The 21164-nt window shown below is 34.7% G+C and overlaps 1 long non-coding RNA gene across 1 annotated transcript in view; it reads left to right on the top strand.

Annotated features, from left to right (window-relative positions):
• The first annotated feature begins 214 nt into the window (after nucleotides 1-214).
• Nucleotides 215-21164, top strand: part of LOC113925223 — a 51665-nt gene continuing 30715 nt past the window's right edge. The window contains exon 1 of the long non-coding RNA XR_003520949.1: nucleotides 215-313. This is a non-coding gene — a long non-coding RNA (uncharacterized LOC113925223). The remainder of the gene's footprint in view (nucleotides 314-21164) is intronic.

Genomic DNA, 21164 nt, shown 5'->3' on the forward strand with positions numbered 1-21164 from the left:
AAAGTGATTGTTTGCCTCAGATTTATAACATGAGGAGGATCTAAAACAATAAATATCAATGCCACTGCAATGTCAAGTGACGCTTTAAACTGACAAGGAAGGTAATGGAGGTAGGGCCGACAGCTGTCTTCCCCCCTCCCACCCCCGAAAAAAAAGGCAGACTTCCATGCTCCCATTTTGGTTGATTATTTTATTCTTATGTTTATTTTCCTTTTTAGAAAGTGAACAAAATACGAGAGGAAGAAAAGCAAACAAGTTCAGATTTACTGTAAGAAAGAAGAGAACAAATTTATGAGTTCAGAAAATAAACCCGGTAAGTCTTCCCACACTTTAAGTTTTAATTTAGTGGCCATAAAAATGTTAGTGCACATGTCAGAAGTGATTGATAAATATTATTTCCATTTCTGGATTTCTTCATTTTTTTTCTGTGTGTTTGAAATAATGTCTATCCTTATTCTAATACAGGTTCAGTCCTACCCTCCTTTTTTGTGTTGTTATTGTCAAATATATTACATTTCTATGTTATAGGTCCAACAGTACAACTTTATAATTAATGTTTTATGCAAATGATTTTTAAATTAAAAAAAGGAGAAAAAATATGTAGTTACACCATCTCTTATCATTATCTAAATATTTACCTTTAGTGGTATTCTTTGTTTTTTTCACATGGAAATGAATTACTGTCTGGTGTCACTTCCTTTCAGAAGAAATACCAATTTCCTTTGGTATTTCTTCTAAGGCAGGTCTCCTGAAAACAAGTTCTCTCCATTTTGTTTTATTTTGTTTTGTTTGTTGTTTTTAAATCTAAGACATCATTGTTTATCCTTGGATTTTGAGGGGGTATCCTTGCTGGATGTAGGATTTTTATTTGATTTTTATTTTCTGTCAGCATGCTCAATAAATTCCATTGCCTTCTGAATTTTATTTTTTTCTGGTGACAAGCCAGCTGTCAAACTTGTGCTTTCCTTGTATTTGATAAATCATTTTTTTCTTGTTGCTTTCAAGATTTTCTCTATTATCTTTGACTTTCATAATTTTTAGTATGATGCTTCTGCAGATGGATATTTTGTGTTGATCTCACATGAAGTTCACAGAATTTCTTATATGTGTAGACTAATGTTTTCATAAAATTTGGAGAGTTTTCAATCATTATTACTTTTAATATCTGTTTTTTCCCACTTTCTTTTTCTCCTCTGAAGCTCTCATCATGGGTATATTGGGTCATTTAATGGCGTCCTGCATTTTTTAGTTGCATTATTTCTTTTTCTTCATTTTTGATGAATTTTTTTTGTTCATATTGTATACTCTCTATTGATATATATTCAAATTCACTGAATTTTTTATGCCAACTAAAATCTACTGTTGCATTCTTTTAGGGTTTTTTCACTGGGTTTGTTGCTTTTTTAACTCTGGAATTTACATGTGGCTCTTTTTGATAATGCTTATCTTTTATCGATATTCTCTGTTTGATGAGTTCTTATTACATTTTTATCTATTCATAAAAGTAGTTTCTTTTAGTTCTTGGAACAGATTTATAATAATTGTTTTGAATTCTTTGTCTGCTAATTCTGACATCTAAGTCAGCATGAGCCATTTAGTTAAAATAGTTTGTGCCTTTCTCTGGCTGACTTTTTTCACTTAGCATTAAAACTCTCTAGATCCATCCATGTTGTTGCAAATGACAAAATGCCATTCTTTTTTTATTGCTGAGTAATATTCCATTGTATATATATACCACATCTTCTTTATCCATTCGTCTGTTGATGGACACTTAGGTTGCTTCTACATCTTAGCTGTTGTAAATAATGTTGCAATAAACAGGGCTGCATATATCTTTTTGAATTAGTGTTTTTATTTTCTTTGAGCAAATACCCAGTAGTGGAATTACTTGATAATATGGTAATTTTCTTTTTTATTTTTTTGAGGCGTCTCCATACTGTTTTCACAGTGGTTGCACCAGTCTGAATTTCTACCGTCAGTGCACAAGGGTTCCTTTTTCTCCACATCCCCACCAACACATGTTGTGTTGTGTTTTTGAGTTAGCTATTCTGACAGGTGTGAGGTGATATCTCATTTTGGTTTTGATCTGCATTTCCCTGATTAGAAATGTTGAACATGTGTTTTTCATGTGTTTGTTGGCTATCTATATGTCTTCTATGATTTCATTCATATGTGGAATTTAAGAAACAAAAAAATGAACAAAGGAAAAAAAATACAAACTAAAAAAAACAGACTCCTAAATATAGAGAACAAACTGGTGGTTGCCAGAGGGGAGGTGGGAGGGAGGGGGATGGGTGAAATAAGTGAAGGGGATTAAGAGTATACTTATTGTAATGAGCACTAAGTAATGTATAAAATTGTTGAATCACTATACTGTATACCTGAAACTAATAAAACACTGTATGTTAATTATGCTGGAATTAATAATAATAATAATAATAATAATAATAAAACATAATTTGTACCCAAGACCTTTGATTCAGATTTTCACTCTACTGTTGGATGTGTGTGTGTGTGTGATTTGAGAACTGCTTTCACAGTTCAGGGAATTTGTGATTTTGTCCTGTATTCATCTAGGGACTAGTACCACTAAAGTTCTTTTCTTGATGAAGCCATTGCCATACTTGTCCATGGAAACATATATGGCTTGGGAAAGGTTTCAGATCTACCACAAGTCATACTCTGATTGCTACTGAATAGGTGCAGCCTTGCATAAATGCACAATCTTCTAGTCTCCTAAGGATGAGTGTAATCTCAAGATGAGCCTTGTTTGCTGTCTCTTTCTCTGGTTCTTTCTGTTAAAGTTCTGGCTGGTCTGTCATTTTGCTTATAGCTACTCAGTTCATTGAACTAACTCCCTCTTAATTTCTTGCTACCAAAACCTCCATTGTTTTTGACAATGCCTATAGTCATGAACATTTTTGTTCTAAATAAAGTCAGTCTCCTCAAGAATAGCTATTCTCATGGTCAAATTTCCCCTGGGTAGTACATTTATGCCTTGATGTTCAGATGTTTGGGATAATGGCCTACTTGTGAAATGAATTTTCCACTCTACAAGAGGGACTGGTAAACCCTGGTCTTCTTGACTTGCTAGTCCTGGCATGAAATCTTGGCATGGTCAATCTGGGATAGGAAAATCACATCGTCTCTATCCTAGGTCTGCTTACTGGGAGCAGAACCCACAGCCTATGAAAGGGAGCTGGGTGGTTGGGCTGGGCCATGACCACCCAGAGTAGAGCTTCCACAACACTTCAAAAGTAGCTTGCACCTGTTTGAATGAAACCAGAGTTCCAGATTTGGAGTTGAGAATTGAAGTAAGCACCATCATCTTGGCCACACATGTTCAGAATAGAATTTACATAACAAAACCTGAGAGGGAATTGTAGGAGATTGTAGCTCAAAGGCCACAGATTATTGCTGTTCTTCCAAAGATTTAGTATGTTTTATGGGTAAATTTCCTCCAATTATTTTATTTCCTGAGGTAAATTCCAGATAATTAAAAAAAGAAAAAAAAAACTTTCACTAGATAAGTGGTTGGTGTGCTGGTGAGAGGGTACACTGAGCTTCTGATACAACCAATCCAAACTTTCACTCCTATGGCAATTTGAAGAAGAAGAAAACAGGGGATTATGCTACCAGATGTCCTGAACTATGATAAAACTATAGAAATTAAGAGAGTGTGGCAATGGCCAATGAAAGAGAATGGAGAAACCAAATAGTCTTTTCAATAACTTGTTCTGGGTCAATTGGATATCCATATGGAAATGATGCACCTTTTTCTCTGTTCACACTCTATATCCCAGATGAACTTCATATTAAATGCCAGAGGTAAATTAAACTATTGGGAAAAAAAAAAGGTCAACCTTATAATCTTGGTAATGGCAAAGATTATTCAAACAAAAAGAAAATCTGTAAATGTAAAAGAAAAACTTAATGAGACTTTGAAGTTAAGAGGTCCTCTTTATCAAAACTTTCATTAAAACAATGAAAATATGAGCCATTAGTATATTTGGAGAATATATTTGCAAAACATGTATAGTAAAGGGTATGTATTCATAATATATAGAACTATTTTGAAACAATGAGGTAAAAGATGACCTAATAGAATATTGGGCAAATAACTCAGACACTTCTTGATGGCCAATCAACATGAAAAGGTGCTTAACTTTTAAGTTAAGGAGATGGAAATTAAAACTGATTAAAATTGATACCATATTACATACGCCAATAGGACTAAAATAAAAATTTTGGAACCATAAACTGTTTAGTAAGGATATGGATTAATTGGAACTCTCATATATTGACATTAGATATGTAAACATGCCTCCACTTAGAAAACTGCTTTTGAAGTATTTACTAAGCTTGATTGCACACACTCTGATTGAGCAATTCCAATCCAAGTTATAGGCCCAGTGAAAATGTCTCCATATTTTTACCAAATGACATGTAATAAAATGTTCACAGAAATACTAATTATGATAGTTAAAAAACTAGAAACACCAAAAGTCCATCAACAGTCACCTGGAGAAATAACTTGTGCTATGTTCAAATGCTGGGATAATTAATATACAGGAATGAGAAAGAATTATGTAAAATGTAAAAATATGGATGAATTTTAGAATTAATAGCATTTATCCTCATGAGAAACAAATTTACCACACAGAGTTTGTCTTATAGTTTGTTCACTTTTTTAAAAAGTTATTTAGTTTATCATCATTTTTTTCCTTCTCACTTCAGTGAAATTATGTCATATTTGCAACACAATTAAATTGTTTTGGTACTTCTATATTCCATTGCAGAATCCCATAACTCAGTATTGATTTTTGAAAGTTGCTTAAGTTTTACTCTTTGTGCATTAAAGTTCCATGAGTGTTAGATACATTCAAGTATCATGTATCCTCCATTATAATATCATACAGAATAGTTTCACTGTGTTAAAAAAAAAAATCCCTTATTCTTCATGTTTTCATTTCTCCCACCCAACCCAAGCCATGGGGTATTTAAGCCACTGCTGTTTTCCATCTGTATGGTTTTGACTTACCAAAATACCATAAACTAGACTGGACTACCATACGATGTGTTACCTTTTGAGACTTCTAATTCTCAGTATTATGAATTTAAGTTTCATCCATGTTGCAGTTATAGTTTATTACTTTCATCACTGAGAAGGATTGCATTGTATATATGTACCATAGTTTGCTTAACCAGGCACCTATTGAAAGACAGCTTTGTTACTTCTAGGTTTTGGCAATTATGAGCAAAACTATGATAAACACGCCCTTGCATTTTGTATGGACATATGTTTTCAGTTTGCTAAATATCTAGAAGCATGATTGATGGTCATATGGTAAAATTTTATATAAAGTATATTTAATGTGCATATTCCCAATAAAAGTAATGTGTGCATTTTTTCCATTCTTATTTGCAATGTGTATTTCTTCTTTGGTGTGGTGTCTTCTCGGATCTTTAGCCCAGTTTTAATTCAGCTGTTTGCTTTCTTATTGTTGAGTTGCAAGAGGTCTTTGTATATATTCAATTTATCTTTTATCAGGTATATGATATACAAGTGGTTCTTTTCCCCCTCAGTCTTGAAACTTCTGTTAACATTGTCTTCCTTAGAATATAAGTTTTTAATTTAAATAGTTTTACTTATCAATTTTTCTCTCATGGATTGTGTTTTTTTGTGTTGCATCTAAATATTTATCACCAAACCCATGAAAATCACAGATTTTCTCCTAGAAGTTTTTCAGTTTTGCATTTTACATATAGGTGTATGACTCATTCTGAGATTTGGTATAAGGTGTAAAGTCTCTGTCTGGATTATTATTATTACTATTATTATCATTATTATTATTATTGCATATGGATGTCCAATTGATCCAGCATCATTTTACTTCATCAAGTTGTCTTTGTGATTTTGCCAAACTTAGTTGACAATATTTGTGTATGTCTATTTCTAAATTTTATATTATGTTCTATTGTTCAATAAGTCTTTTTTTTTTTTTGCCAAAATCTCTGTCTTAATTAAAATAGTAACTCTTAAAATCAGCTAATATGAGTTCTGCACCTTTGTTTTTCCTTTTCTGGATTGTGTTGGCTGTTTTTGGTCTCTTGTTTTCTGTATATTAAATTTAGTTTGTAGCTTTCTTCTAAAAACCCTGCTGTGATTTTGATGAGGATTGCACTAAATCTATAGATCATATTTTTTTAAAAACTGAAAGTTTAATAATAGTGGGTCTTTTTGATATGTGAATGTGAAATATATTTCCGTGTATTTATATCTTCTCTGATTTATGTCATCAACTTGTTGTAGACTTCTGTAAATAATTCCTGCACGTATTTTGTTAGATTTATGCCCAAATACTTTTTTTGGTGCTTTGTAAATGATATTTAAAATTTTATAGGCTTTTTTAAAGAGAAATCTTGGGTTCACAACAAAATTAAGAGGGAGCTATAGAGATATCCCGTATACCCCTGCCTCTACACATGCATAGCCTCCCCCATTATTAACATCCCCCAACAGAGTGGTACATTTGTTATAACTGATGAAGCTACATTGACACAACATTATCATGCAAAGTCTATAATTGACATTAGGATCCACCCTTGGAGTTATACATTATATGAGTTTTGAAAGATATATAATGACATGTATTTATTATGATGGTATCATACATAATAATTTCACTGGGCTTAAATTCCTCTGTGCTCTGCCAGCTCATCTCTTCTTGCCCCACAATACCTGGCAACCACTAAATTTTTTACTATGTCTATGGTTTTTTCTTTTCCAAAATGCCATATAGTTGGAATTACAAAGTATTAGACTTTTCAGATTGGCTTCTTTGTAATATACCTTGAAGGTGCTTCTGTTTTTTCCATGGCTCAATAGCTCATTTCCTTTTAGCACTGAATAATATTCCTTTGTCTGAATTCACCAGTTTATTTATCCATTCACCTACTGAAGGACATCTTGATTGCTTCTGAGTTTTGGCAATTATGAATGAAGCTGCTATAAATATCTACATGCTGGATTTTGCATACATGAATTTTCAAATATTTAGGGTAAATACCAATGAGCATAATTGCTTGATTGGTGAATGTATGTTTAGTTTTATAAGAAACTGCCAAAATATCTTCCAAAGTGGCTGTATCAGTTTGCATTTTTATCAACACTGAGTGAGAGTTCCTATTGTTCCACATCCTCACCAGCATTTGATATTATTAGTGGTTTGGATTTGGGCCATTCTAATAGATGTGCAGTGGTATCTCATTATTGTTTTAATTTGCATTTCTCTGATGACATATGATACAAAGCATCTTTTTATGTGCCATCTGTGTATCTTCTTTGGTAAAAAGATATTTCTCTTTCACTTTTGAAGGATAATTCTGCTTTGTGTAGAGTTCTAGGTTGGCAGTGTTTATGTTTTTTCTTTCAATGTATTAAATATTTGACTTCATTATCTTTTTGTTTGCACTATTTTAGGAGAGAAACTGGGTGTCCTTCTTAACCTAATTCCTCTGTAATGTGTCCCTGTCCACCAGCTTCTTTCAAGATTTTCTATTTGTCTTTAAGTTCCTGTAATTTGAATATAATACAGGCACATCTTTTTTATTATGCTTTTTTTTTCTTCTTCTTCACAGATATTACTTTTTTTTAACAAATTAAAGGTTTGTGGCAACCTTCTGTTAAGCAAATCTATTGACATCATTTTTTCAACAGCATTTGCTCACTTTGTTTTTCTATATCACATCATGGTAATTCTTGCAATATTTCAAACTTTTTCATTATTATTATACTAATTATAGTGATCACTGATTAATGATCATTGATTTTACTATTGTTATTGTTTTGGATTGCCATGATCTGCACCTATGTAAGACAGTTACTTAATAAATGTTATATGTCTTCCAACTGTTCCATTGACCAGCTATTCCACCATCTCTCTCATTTCCCTCAGGCATCTCTATTCCCTGAGACACAGCAATATTGAAATTAGGTCAGTTAAAACCTTACAATGGCCTGTAAGTGTTCAAGTGAGAGAAAGAGTCACACACTTCTCAGTAAATCAAAACCTAAAAATAATTAAGCTTAGTTAGGAAGGCATGTCAAAAACCAAGATATGCTGAAAGATAGGCTTCTTGACCAGTTAGCCAAGTTGTGAATGCAAAGAAAATTTCTTGAAGGAAATAAAAAGTGCTATTCCAATGAACACAAATAAGAAAGTGGAAGAGTCTTATTGCTGATGTGGAGACAGTTTTAGTGGTCTGGATAAAAGATGAAACTAGATGCAATATTCCCTTAAGACAAAGCCTAATCCAGAGCAAAGCCCAGACTCTCTTCAATTCTTTGAAGGCTGAGAAAGGTGAGGAAGCTGCAGAACAAGTCTGAAGCTAGCAGAGGTTGCTTCATGAAGTTTAAGGAAAGAAGTCTTCTCCATAAATAAAAGCACAAGGTGAAGCAGCAAGTGCTGATGTAGAAGCTGCAAGTTATCCAGAAGATATTCCTAAGATAGTAAATGAAGGTGGTTGCATTGAACAATAGATTTTTAACGTGTATTAAACAGTCTTCTATCGGAAAAAGATGCCATCTAGGACTTTCACAGACAGAAGTCAATGCCTGGCTTCAAAACTGCAAAGGACAGGCTGACTTTCTTGTTAGGGGACAATGCAGCTAAGTTGAAGCCAAGGTTCATTTGTCATTCTGAAAACCATACGCTTCTTAAGAATTATGCTAAATCTACTTTGCCTGTGCTTTCTAAAGGGAATAACAAAGCCTGGAGGGTTGCACTTCTCTTTACAACACAGTTTACTGAATATTTTAAGCCCACTGTTGAGACTTATTACTCAGTAAAGAAGATTCTTTCCAAATAAGACTGCTCATTGACAATGCATTCAGTCATCCAAGAGCTCTGATGAGGATGTACAAGGAGAGTAATGTTTTCATGTCAGCTAACACAACATCCATGCTGCAGCCCATAAATCAAAGAGTAATTTTTACTTTTAAGTCTTATTATTTAAGAAATAAATTTAATATACTTCTAACTACCATAGATAGTGATTCGTGTGATAGATCCAGGCAAAGTAAATTGAAAATCTTCTGGAAAGGATTCACATCTGATTACCATTAAGAACATTCATAATGATGAGAAAAGGTCAAAATATCAACATTAACAGGAGTGTGGAGGAAGTTAATCAACCCTTGTTGATGACTTTGAGGGGTTAAAGACTTCACTGGAGGAAGTAATTACAGATGTGGTAGAAATGGAAAGAAAACTAAAATTATAAATGCACTGTGAGGTTGTGACTGAATTGCTGCAATCTCATGATAATACTTTAACAGATGAGAAGTTGCTTCTTATGGATGAGCAAAGAAAGCGGTTTCTTGAAATAGAATGTACTCCTGGTTAAGATTATGTGAAAATTATTGAAATGACAACAGATAATTTAGAATATTACATAAATATAGTTGACAAAGTACTGGCATCGTTAGAGAAAATTTACTCCAATTTTGAAAGACGTTCTATTGTGGGTAAAATGCTATTAAACAACATTACATGTTATAAAGAAATTATCTGTGAAAGGAAGAGTTAATAAATGTGACAAACTTTATTGTTGTCTTGTTTTAAGAAGTTGCCACAGCCACCCAACCTTCAACAACCAGCACCCTCAACAGTCAGCAGCCATAGTGTCAAGGCAAGACCCTCCACCAGCAAAAGATTATGACTCACTGAAAGCTCAGATGATGGTTAGGATTTTTTAGCAATAAAGTGTTTTTTAAATAAGTTATTGACGTATTGGTTTTTATACATAATGCTATTGCACACTTAATAGACTACACTGTAGTGTCAACTTTTGTATGGGGGAACCAAAAAATTCAATTGACTGAGATTCATATATAACATCTTATGTATATAGTAGCCTATTTTAAGTTGATGGTCACTTAAGTTTGAACACATCCTAAAACCACCACATTTTTACTCCTCTTCTCCACAATGTATGAATATGACATGATATTTTACATCTTTTTATTTTGATATCCTTAACTAATTTTTGTAGATATAATTGATTTTAATATTTTTGCCTTTTAATCTTCAGACTATCTTTATAAGCGATTCATCTACAACCTTTACCATGTATTTGCTTTTACCAGTGAATTTTTTTCTTTCATAATTTTCTTCTAGTTATGACTTTTTCTTTCCACTTAAATAAGTCCCTTTAACATTTCTTAAAGGCTGGTTTAGTGTTGATAAACTCCCTTAACTTTTGTTTGCCTGGTAAATTCTTTGTCTCCCCTTCAATTCTGAATAATAATCCTATTGGGTAGAGTATTCTTGGTTGTAGTTTTCTTCCTCTTAGCACTTTGAATATATCATGCCACTTCTTTTTGACTTGCAAAATTTCTGGTGAAAAATCAGCTGCTGGCCTTATGAGGTTTCCCTTGTATATAATTGCTTGTTTTCCTCTTGTTGCTTTTAAGATTATCTCTTTATCTTTAATTTTTTCCATTTTAATTATTGTTTGTCTTGGTGTTGGTTTCCTTTTGTTCATCTTTTGGGGGGCTCTTTGTGAATCCTTGCCCTGGATATATGTTTCCTTACTCAAGTTATGGAAGTTTTCAACCATTGTTTCTTCATATAATTATTCTGCCCCTTTCTCTCTTGTCCTTCTGGAACACATATAATGCAAATGTTAGTGTGCTTGATGTTGTCCCAGAGGTCTCTTAAACAAACAATCCTCATTATTTATTTATTTTTCTTTTTCCTCTTCAGCTTGGATAATTTCCACTATCCCATATTTTAGATTGCTAATCCATTCTTCTATATGTTGATTCCCTCTAGTGTAGTTTTTATTTTAGTTATTGTATTCTTCAGCTCTGTTTGGTTCTTTTTATATTTTCTATCTCTTTGTTGAAATTCTTCCAGGTTAATCCACTATTATTTCAAATTTGGTGAGCATCTTTTGACCATTAGTTTGAACTCTTTTTCAGGTAGATTGCTTATCTCCATTATATTTAGTTCTTTTTCTGAGATTTTGTTATGTTCATTTATTTGGAACTTATTCCTCTGTCTCCTCTTTTTCTCAGACTCTGTTTGTTTCCATGTATTACATAGGTCATCTTTGTCTCTTGATTTTAAAAGTAGTGGCCTTGTGTAGACAGCATCCTGTGAGGCCCAATAATATAATACCTCCAGGCAAGAGACCCTGACAGTCCAGGAATGTCTCTTTAGTGAGCTATGCATGCCCTTCTGTTGTGATCGGGCTGGGACTGTGGCATGCACGTTCGTGTGCAGGGCTGACTTTTGGAGCGACTGATTGAAAGGCCTGCTGCTGCTATTGCAGGCATGCCTGTAGGTGAGTCTAGCCCCCAGCACAGCTAGTGGAGGGGCCTGAGTACAATTGTAGTGGGTGTGCTGTTGAGCAGGTTGGTCTTCCTCCTGAGGACAGGAGTTGCTTTGGAAGGGTGCTTGTCCTAGCCAGGGCTACACAATGTGTTGTAGGGCAGTAGTCCCTTTGGGAGAATGCTAGTCTTGAGCAAGACTTCCCAGCAGGTGTGGTGGGGTGGAATCCATTTTGGAGGGGTGCACAGTGAGGTGAGTGGGTAAGATGGGCCAGGCCTACTGGGGAATGCCAAGGCAGGGCAAGTGGTCCTAGGAAGGTACATGGAGAGTGTCAGAACTGGCTCCCACAGTCATTGGACCAGGTAGGCTGAAGGAGAACAAGAAAAATGGCGCCAAACAGAACTTCTGTTCCTGGGGAAATTTCTGCAAATTTCTGCTCCTCTGGCAAGGCCCTAAATAGTCAATAAATTACCTTCACCTATAATTCAGGTGCTTTTCAAACTGCTAACCCTATGCTGGGTCTTGGAATGGAGTGGTATACTATGTTGGCCTATTAAGAATGAAGTTTCAGATTCCTATAACCTTCAAGCTCTCTGAGCTAAGCCCAGTGATTTTTCAAAGTCAGACTTTATGGGGGATGGTCTTCCCACTGTAGATCCCCAGGTTGGAGTGTGATCAATGTGGGGCTCAGTCAACTCCCTTCTGAGGAAGTACCTCCATGCCTATGATATCCCTCTCACTTGTGGGTTGCCATGCTGAGAGTTTGATTTCCAACTATGTCTCTGCCCCTTCTATCCTTCTCAATGTGACTTTTTCTTTATATCCTTGGCTGTGGAAGAGCTGTTCTGCTAGTCTTCAGGTAACTTTCACAGTGAGTTGCACATATGTATTTGCAGACTAAATGTGTCCATGACAGGAGGTGAGCTCAGGATCTTCTTGCTATGCCATCTTCCCAAGCTCCAAATTTACTTTACTTATTTACCATTGATGGCCACTTCAGGTGTTTCCATGTATTCCCCAATGAAAATAATAGTCAAATAGGGGTTAAGGGGAATATGGAAGAGTAGGAGGACCCAGGGTTCATTGTGTCCCAATGAATGCAGCTGGATAATACTCACATCAGTGTAAATAACCCAGAAAGTGACCCAAAGACGGACAGAACAAACTCCACAACCAAATGTAGAAAAGGGGCCACACTGAGGAGGGCGGGAAGGGCAGTGATGTGGTGGGGATCTAAACCTCCTGGGTCTGGCCACTGGAGGGAGGGAGCTGTGGGCATGAAGAAGGTTAAGAAACAAACTATTACACCAAGGAGCCTGCACAAGGAAGACAAATACCCATAGCACTTGGCTTTGAAAATCAAAGGGGCTAAATATCATGAGTTCTTATAGCAACTGGGACTTAAAGCCTGAAACTTTAAAAATCAGTGGGCTTGACTCTAAGAGATCCTAAAGGGTGATAGAAAGCTGAGTCCCCACCCTTAAAGAGACAGCACAAGAAACAAACCAAGGAGATACAGCTTAGAAGCAGCAGTTTGAAAAATGCCTAAGGTACACAAAAGGGAGAGTTAGTTACTAATCTCAGAGTTTGTTCAGGGACTTCTCCAGGAAAAAGAAGGTGGCAGATGCCATTTATGTCCCCCATCTCCCAGTATGAACATGCAGCTGTCCATAGGGAACTGCCTACCTAACTTGCTTACACTACACCCCACCCCCCTCTGGCAGGCCTGCCTTAATTCTGGCACTTCAGGTTCCTTCCCCCAGAAGACCCATGTAAACCTTGCCAACACTGTATCTCCTGACCTCCTGTTAAAGGATGTATGTACATTGTTAAAATGGCAACCATGACTTGCTTGCCCACAGTTCATAGAGTGGCCCTGGCTGGCCTGGTCTCCCCAGTTATTGTACATCCCCAGTGCAAGAGGACCTGCATGCACAGCTTGTGGTACCACACCCCCACACATGTGCTTTTTGTGGTGTGGCCCAGACAAACCTGGGTTTGGTGGCAACAGCTGTACATCCTTTGGGAAGAGGGCCAGGGACATCTTATTAAAAGTGTGCACCCACCCACTAATTTCAAGAGCAACAGACATAGCTGAATTTTCTAACACAGAGAAACAGACAGGGAGTTAGGCAAAATGAGGAGACAGAGGAATATGTCCCAAATGAGAAAACAGGACAAAATCACAGCAAGAGACCTAGGAGAAACAGATAATATGCCTGATAGAGAATTAAAGGAATGATTATAAAGATGCGCAATGGATTTACAAAAAGAGTGGATGACATCAGTGAGACCCTTAACACAGAGGTAAAAAAGAACTAATCATAGATGAAGAACACAATAATTGAAATTAAAAATACACTTGATGGAATTAATAATAGACTAGAGGAATGAACTAATGGCATAGATAACAGAGTAATAGAAATTAATCAAGCTGAGTAAGTGAAAGAAAAAAGAATTATGCAAAATGAAAATAGGCTTAAGGAACTCAGTGACTCTATTAAGCATAAAAACATTTGCATTACAGGGATCCCAAAAGAAGAAGAGAGAAAAAAGGGGGTAGAAAACTTATTTGAGGAAACAATAGCAGAAAACTTCCATAATCTGGGGAAGGAAACAGCTATCCAGTTTCAGAATATCAGAGAGATCCCCTAATAAAATCAACCCAAGAAGATCTTCACCAAGACACATAGTAATGAAAATGGCAAAAAGTAGCAAAAAAGAAAAAAAAATAATAAAAGCAACAAGAGAAAAGAAGACACATACAAGGGAAACCCATAAAGCTATCAGCAGATTTTTCATCAGAAACGTTGCAGGCCTGGGCGCCTGGGTGGGTCAGATGATTGAGCGTCTGCCTTCGGCTCAGGTCATGGTCCCAGGGTCCTGGGATCGAGTCCCGCGTCGGGCTCCCTGCTCCTTGGGAGCCTGCTTCTCCCTCTGCCTCTCTCTCTCTCTCTCTCTCTGTCTTTCATGAATAAATAAATAAAATCTTAAAAAAAAAGAAAGAAACGTTGTAGGCCAGAAGAAAGTGGCATGATATATTCAAAGTGTTAAAAGGGGAAAATATGCAGCCAATAATATTCTATCTGGAAGAGCTAGCATTCAGAATAGAAGAGATAGAGTTTCTCAGACAAATAAAAACCAAAGGAGTTCATGACCACTAAATGAGCCCTACAAGAAATATTAAAGGGGACTCTGAGTGGAATGGAAAGACCATAAGTGAGAGTATGAAAAGTAGGAAACATAAGAAAAAGTAAAAATAAGCATTTCTGTAAATATCAGTCAAGGGATTCACAGAATAAAAGGATGTAAAATTGACACCATAGACCTAAAACGTGTGTGTTGGGGGTGTGGGAGGAGGAATAAAGAATGGGTGCAAAATTAATTGACCATCAACTTCATATAGTCTGCTATATGAAGAAAATGTTGTATACAAATCTAATGGTAACCACAAATCAAAAATCAGTAATAGATATGCAACAATAAAGAGAAAAAATCCAAGTATATCACTAAAGAGAGCCAACAAACTATGAAAGAGAGCAAGAGAAAAAGGGATCAGAGAGAAACCACAAAAACAACCACAAAACAAGTAATAAAATGCAATAAATATGTATCTATCAGTAATTACTTTGAAAATAAATGGACTAAATGTTCTAATCAAAAGATATAGGGTGATGGAATGGATAAAAAAACAAGACCCATCTATATGCTGCCCACAAGAGACTCATTTCAGACCTAAAGACATCTGCAGATTGAAAGTGAGTGGATGAGAAACATCTATCATGCAAGTGGATGTCAAAAGAAAGCCAGAGTAGCAATACTTATACTGGACAAATTGACTTTAAATAACATGCTCCTAAACAATGAGTGGGTCAAAGAAGAAAAAAAATTACATGGAAACAAATGACAGTGAAAATAAAATGGTTCAAAATGTTTGGGATGCAGCAAAAGCAGTCCTAAGAGGGATTTTTATAGCAATACAGGTCTACCTCAAGAAGCAAGAAATATTTCAGATAAACAACCTAAACTTACACTCAAAGGAGCTAGAAAAAGAACAATCAAAACCCAAAACCAGCAGAAGGAAGGAAAGAGATTAGAGGAAGGAAAGATTAGAGCAGAAATAAATAATAGAAAAACTAAAAAACAAACAAAAAAAACACAATAGAACAGATAAATGAAACCAGAAGCTGTTTCTCTGAAAAGATCAACAAAATTACCTACATTGAATCAATGTTCTTTATTTATAAACAGACACCCAACTGAGTATGATCAAACATATGAGAAAATCTTCACATAAAAAGAGAAGGACCAAAGTGGCAGCAATTAACAATACTGGAGGGGATGGAGATGATTCATAGAACTTTTAAAATCCCAATGAATATATTCTAAGATTTACTGCATTTACAGACATCAAGGAGTGCTTATGTGGATCAAAAACACAAGAACGTTCCTAGAAACTTTAATTAAAATTGTCATGGGGTGCCTGGGTGGCTCAGTCAGTTAAGTGTCTGACTCTTGATTTCAGCTCAGATCATGGTCTCTGGGTTGTGAAATAGATCCCCACATCAGGCTCCATGCTCAGTGTGGAGTTTGCTTGTCCCTCTCCCTTTGCTCCTCCCCCACTAGTGCTCGCTCTCTCTTTTCTCTCTCTCTCAGATAAATGAATAGATAAAATATTTTTATTTTATTTTGTTTATTTTTATTATTTATTTTTAAAAGATTTTATTTATTTATTTGACAGAGAGAGAGACAGAGAGAGAGGGAACACAAGCAGGGGGAGCAGGAGAGGGAGAAGCAGGCTTCCCGTGGAGCAGGGAGCCCGATGCGGGGCTCGATCCCAGGACCCTGGGATCATGACCTGAGCCAAAGGCCGACATTTAATGACTGAGCCACCCAGGCGCCCCTAGATAAAATCTTTTTAAAAAATAAATAAAATAAAATTGTCACAAACTGGAAATAACCCAAATTCTACTCTAGGATGGATAAATAATATGTAATATTGCACAATGGAATTCTGTGCAACTATCATAAAATAAAACATGAACAACCGAGAGAGTTAAGTATACATAATAACATGAATAAATCTTATAGACATAATGAAAAGTGAAAAAGTCAGACAAAAAGAATACATACTGTGTGATTCCATTTATGTTAAGTTCCAAGTTAAGCAGAATTCATCCACTGTAATAGTTTCAAATTGTGATTACTTTTGCAGTATTAGGTACTCAATATGAGAAGGAATGGGGAAGCCTACTGAGTTGCTTGAAAATAGTCTACATTAACCTGAGTATTTGTTATAACTATCATCTATCTATCTATCATCTATCTATCTATCTATCTATCATCTATCTATATTTATTTATCATCTATCTATCTATATCTATCATCTATCTTTCTATCTATCATCTATCCATCTATCATCTAACTATCTACCTATCATCTATCATCTCTCATGTATCTATCTATCTATCTATCTATCTATCTATCTATCTATCTATCATCTATATCTATCATCTATCATCTATCTATCTATCTGTCATCTATCTATCATCTCTCTCTATCATCTATCATCTATCTATATCTATCATCTATTTATCATCTGTCACCATTTATCTGCATTTTTATCTATATCTATTATCTATATCTATAGGGATAACTGTACATTAAGATCACTTTCACCAGGAGAAACAAACCATCAAAGGATACTCCCAACACCATCTATTAATATCTATAACGAATAACTCTACCTTTCCTTCTGAAATTATAGAAGTGATCGTGCTCATATATAAAGCTAATCTTTCGAGTTCACGTTCGATTTCAGTCCTGCTTGTTTATTCAAGAATACCATTCCAGCAATTCTCTGTCTCTTCCTCAGTCATTTCCCACTCTCAATTAGGTAATTAACCATGTTGGTATTTTCCCTATCTTATGGAAACCCTCCGTTGTTTCCAATTCCCTTTCCTCTCTAGCTGTATTTTATTGTTATCTGCAGTTGTGCTCTTTGAAATATTTTTTCTATACACATGGTTTCTAAGTTCTCTTCTTAATATCTCTTGGATTTACTCCAGTCATACTTTCTCCTTGATCATGCCACTGAAACAGTTCTTGTCAATATCATCAATGATTTTTCCTCTGTGAAATCAAAGTCACTTTTCAATCTTCATCATACTTGACCTATTAGATATATTTTTTAAGATTTTATTTATTTATTTGAGAGAGAGAGAGAATGAAAGATAGAAAGCACGAGAGGGAAGAGGGTCAGAGGGAGAAACAGACTCCCTGCGGAGCAGGGAGCCCGACGCAGGACTCGATCCCGGGACTCCAGGATCATGACGTGAGCGGAAGGCAGTCGCTTAACCAACTGAGCCACCCAGGCGCCCGACCTATTAGGTATTTTAACAGGGTAGTTCAGTCTCTCCTTTTTGAAATACTTTGGTCACTTTTGTTATGGACAAATAACTCACCTTGTTTGCCTCTTACCACTCCTTCTGCATATTCTTAGCTGGTTACTCTCCTTACTCATAATTTATGTAATTAATTTGTCCCAGTTTTTGATCCTCTTCTAGTCTCTAGTTTGTCTTTCTTGCTCCTTCCTTTTGTGATCTGATGGCTATCAGTGCCATCAGTGTGTTGGCCATTGGTATACCCCCAGTCCTTATCTCACATCAGTTCATAGCTACATTGATGTGCATATTGGGTACTTTACATTTTGCCTGTCCAAAACTGAACCTCCTCATATTTTTTCCCAAGCCTTTTTCAGTTAAAATTGTAGCCACTTTATCATTTTAGTTGTGTTGGACTAAACTTTAAATTTTTCCTTGACTTCCTTTATTTATTCCTTTATTTATTTTACCTTGCCACTTTCAATCAACCAACAAATATCGTGGAATATCTAGACTCTGTTTTTAGAAACTCAGTCTGGCCAAGAAGTGGAGATATTTTGAAATGAAGTGCTAATGATATAACTTAAGCCAGGAAAATCAGTAACCTGTTGTACATATTCAGGCAAAAACAACAGTATTTCCTCAACCTGATAAAAATATCTGGAGAAAAGCCATAGAGCTAACATCATATTTACAGTGAAAAATTAGCAGCTTTGTCATTAATACTGGGAACAAGGCAAGGATGTCTCCTGCTACACTCCTTTTTAACATTGTACTGGAAGCCTCACCCAATAAAACAAGAAAGAAATGAAAAGTATACAGATTTGGAAGGAAGAGATAAACTGACCTAATAATTTGAGCTTTGAAAGTATTCCTTCTTTTTTAAGTTTTTGGACAATTTTGAGAAAGAATTTGCGTTAACCCCTTAAATGTTTAGTGGAATTCACCAGTAAAGCCATCTGGTCCTAATGGTTTCTTTGGAAGTTTTTGTTTACTGGTTCCATTTCGTTATTTATTATTGTTCTCTTCATATTTTCTATTTCTTCATCATTTGGCTTTGGTAGGTTATACTTCTCTGAAAATTTATCCATTTTTTTTAGGTTATCCAACTTGGGGTGTAATTGTTCATGGCACTTGCTTATGAGCTTTTTTATTTCTGTTGCATCAAATGTAATGTCTCCTCTTCATTCCTGATTTCAATTATTTGAGTCTTTTTTATTTTTTCCTTCTTCATTTAGCTATGGGTTTGCCAATTTGCCTACCTTTAAAAAAGCAGTTCTTAATTTCATCGGTTTTTTTTATTTTTTTCTACTTCTATTGCAGTGATTGCTATTCTACTCATTATTTACTTCCTTCTGCTAATGTTGGGCTAGAATTGTCCATATTGTTGGAGGTATAAAATTGATTTATTTATCTTTTTTTAATTAACTGCTTACCTCTATAACCTTCCTCTTGATAGTGTCTTTGTTACATTCCATAAATTCTGTATTTGTATTTTGGTTTTCATTTGTTTGGTATTTTTTGTTTGCTTTTCTCTTTTGATTTTTCCTAAGTCTATTGATTGTTCAGGATTGTGTTGTTTATTTTCCTCCAATTCATAATTTTTCCAGTTTCCTTCTGTTCTTGATTTCTAGTCATTTCATTGTGGTTAGAAAATATACTTGATATGATGGCAATCCTTTTTAAATATATTCAGACTTATTTTGTGCCCTAACATATGACCTAGCTTGAAGGATGTTCCATGTGTATGTGAGAAGAATATATATTCAGCTGTTTGCTGTTGGATAGAATGTTCTTCACATGTCTTTTAGGTTCATTTGGTCTATAGTGTTCAATATGCCATTTCCTTATTAATTTTCTTTACATTATTGAAACTAGGATTTTGAAGTCTCCTGCTATTACTGCATTGCTGTCTATTTCTTCCTTCAGATTTGGAAATATGCTTTATATGTGAATTATATAATGAATTTCTTTATCACTCGTAACAGTTTTTGACTCAAAGTCTATATTTGAGTATGTATGATATAAATATAGTCACCACTGCTCTCTTTTAGTTACCATTTGCATGGTAACCCTTTTTTCTATCCCTTCACTTTCAACTTATGTGTGTTCTTAAATCTAAAGTGATTGTTGTAAGCAGGATATAGTTGGATGTTGTATTTTGATCCACTCAGCCAGTTTATGTTTTTTGATTGGAGAGTTTCACCCATTTATATTTAAAGAACTTATTGATAGGTAAGGTTTTGTTTTTGTTTTTATTTTTGCTTAGCTTAGAAACCTTAGGATACTAATATAATTATATCTGTTCAGTATTTTCCATATTTTATTTATTTAATACTCCTGGTCTCCATGTTAAAGGAGCTTTTTATTTTCCTATACAAACTTTACAATACATAGCTTCGGATATTTACAACATGCTAACCCCTTCTAACTATTTGTGCCTAAAATACATTTTTAGAGAGGCTTATTCAAAATTAAGGAACCATTATAAGACAATTAGCTTTCTTGACAGTGCTCTTGGCCAATAGTTAAACACCTTTTTCTCTTTACCAGTTACAACTAAATGATAAAAAGAATAAAAAACTTTTCAACTAACAACTAATTTTCTAAAAATATTTTTCTGCATGAATGCTTATTTGTGTAACATTTACGTGTTATATCTACTAGTTCTTTTTAATACAGGTAAATCTCATGACTGGTCATACTAAAATACAATGCATATCTTTCTAATTTGGTTGATATTCAATGCTAAAGATTACTCTGGCTTCACCAGAGTTCTCATATGTCAAGATATTATTTGATTATATTATCATTATCACAAGCATAATCAAGGTATGTTTTTTAAGAAGTAATGCTTTCTAGGCACTTTGTTATAAATATTCTGTTAATCATGACTATTCTTATCCCTAAAACAAATGTTCAAAGTAACTCAATGTTTAGATTAAAGTCTATAATAAAGTCTTTTTTTATTGTAAAAAGGAAAAAAGCTCTTACTAACTTACAGACAATGTTATAAGAACCATTGTTTACTGTGATTCATTTAATACAAATTATTATTTTTAAAAAGACATCACACTGACCTCATAAGTTAAATTGATATCAGCCATATCAATCTCTCTCATATAGTCAATATTGTCCAAATAATATTATGCAACAACAACAACAAACCAGAATAAATTATTTTGAACATTTCAAGCATAATGTCGAGGAGTTCACCCAAAAGTGTTTGGATATCCAATATAATTTTGTGTATAATTTTTATGACCCAGGTGAATTGAGAAATTGAGTAAAGCAAGCCTCTAAATCTCTATCACAGTGGTCATTTCCACAGTAACAAATGACTTTTAATCAGTTGCTTAAATGATTTTAAAGGTTTTAAGTTTTATTTTATTGTTACATTTTCAAATTGAATTAAAACTTTCCATTGTCAAAGGCTAAATTT

This window comes from Zalophus californianus, chromosome 2, assembly GCF_009762305.2.
Source record: "Zalophus californianus isolate mZalCal1 chromosome 2, mZalCal1.pri.v2, whole genome shotgun sequence".
Taxonomy (NCBI): Eukaryota; Metazoa; Chordata; class Mammalia; order Carnivora; family Otariidae; genus Zalophus; species Zalophus californianus.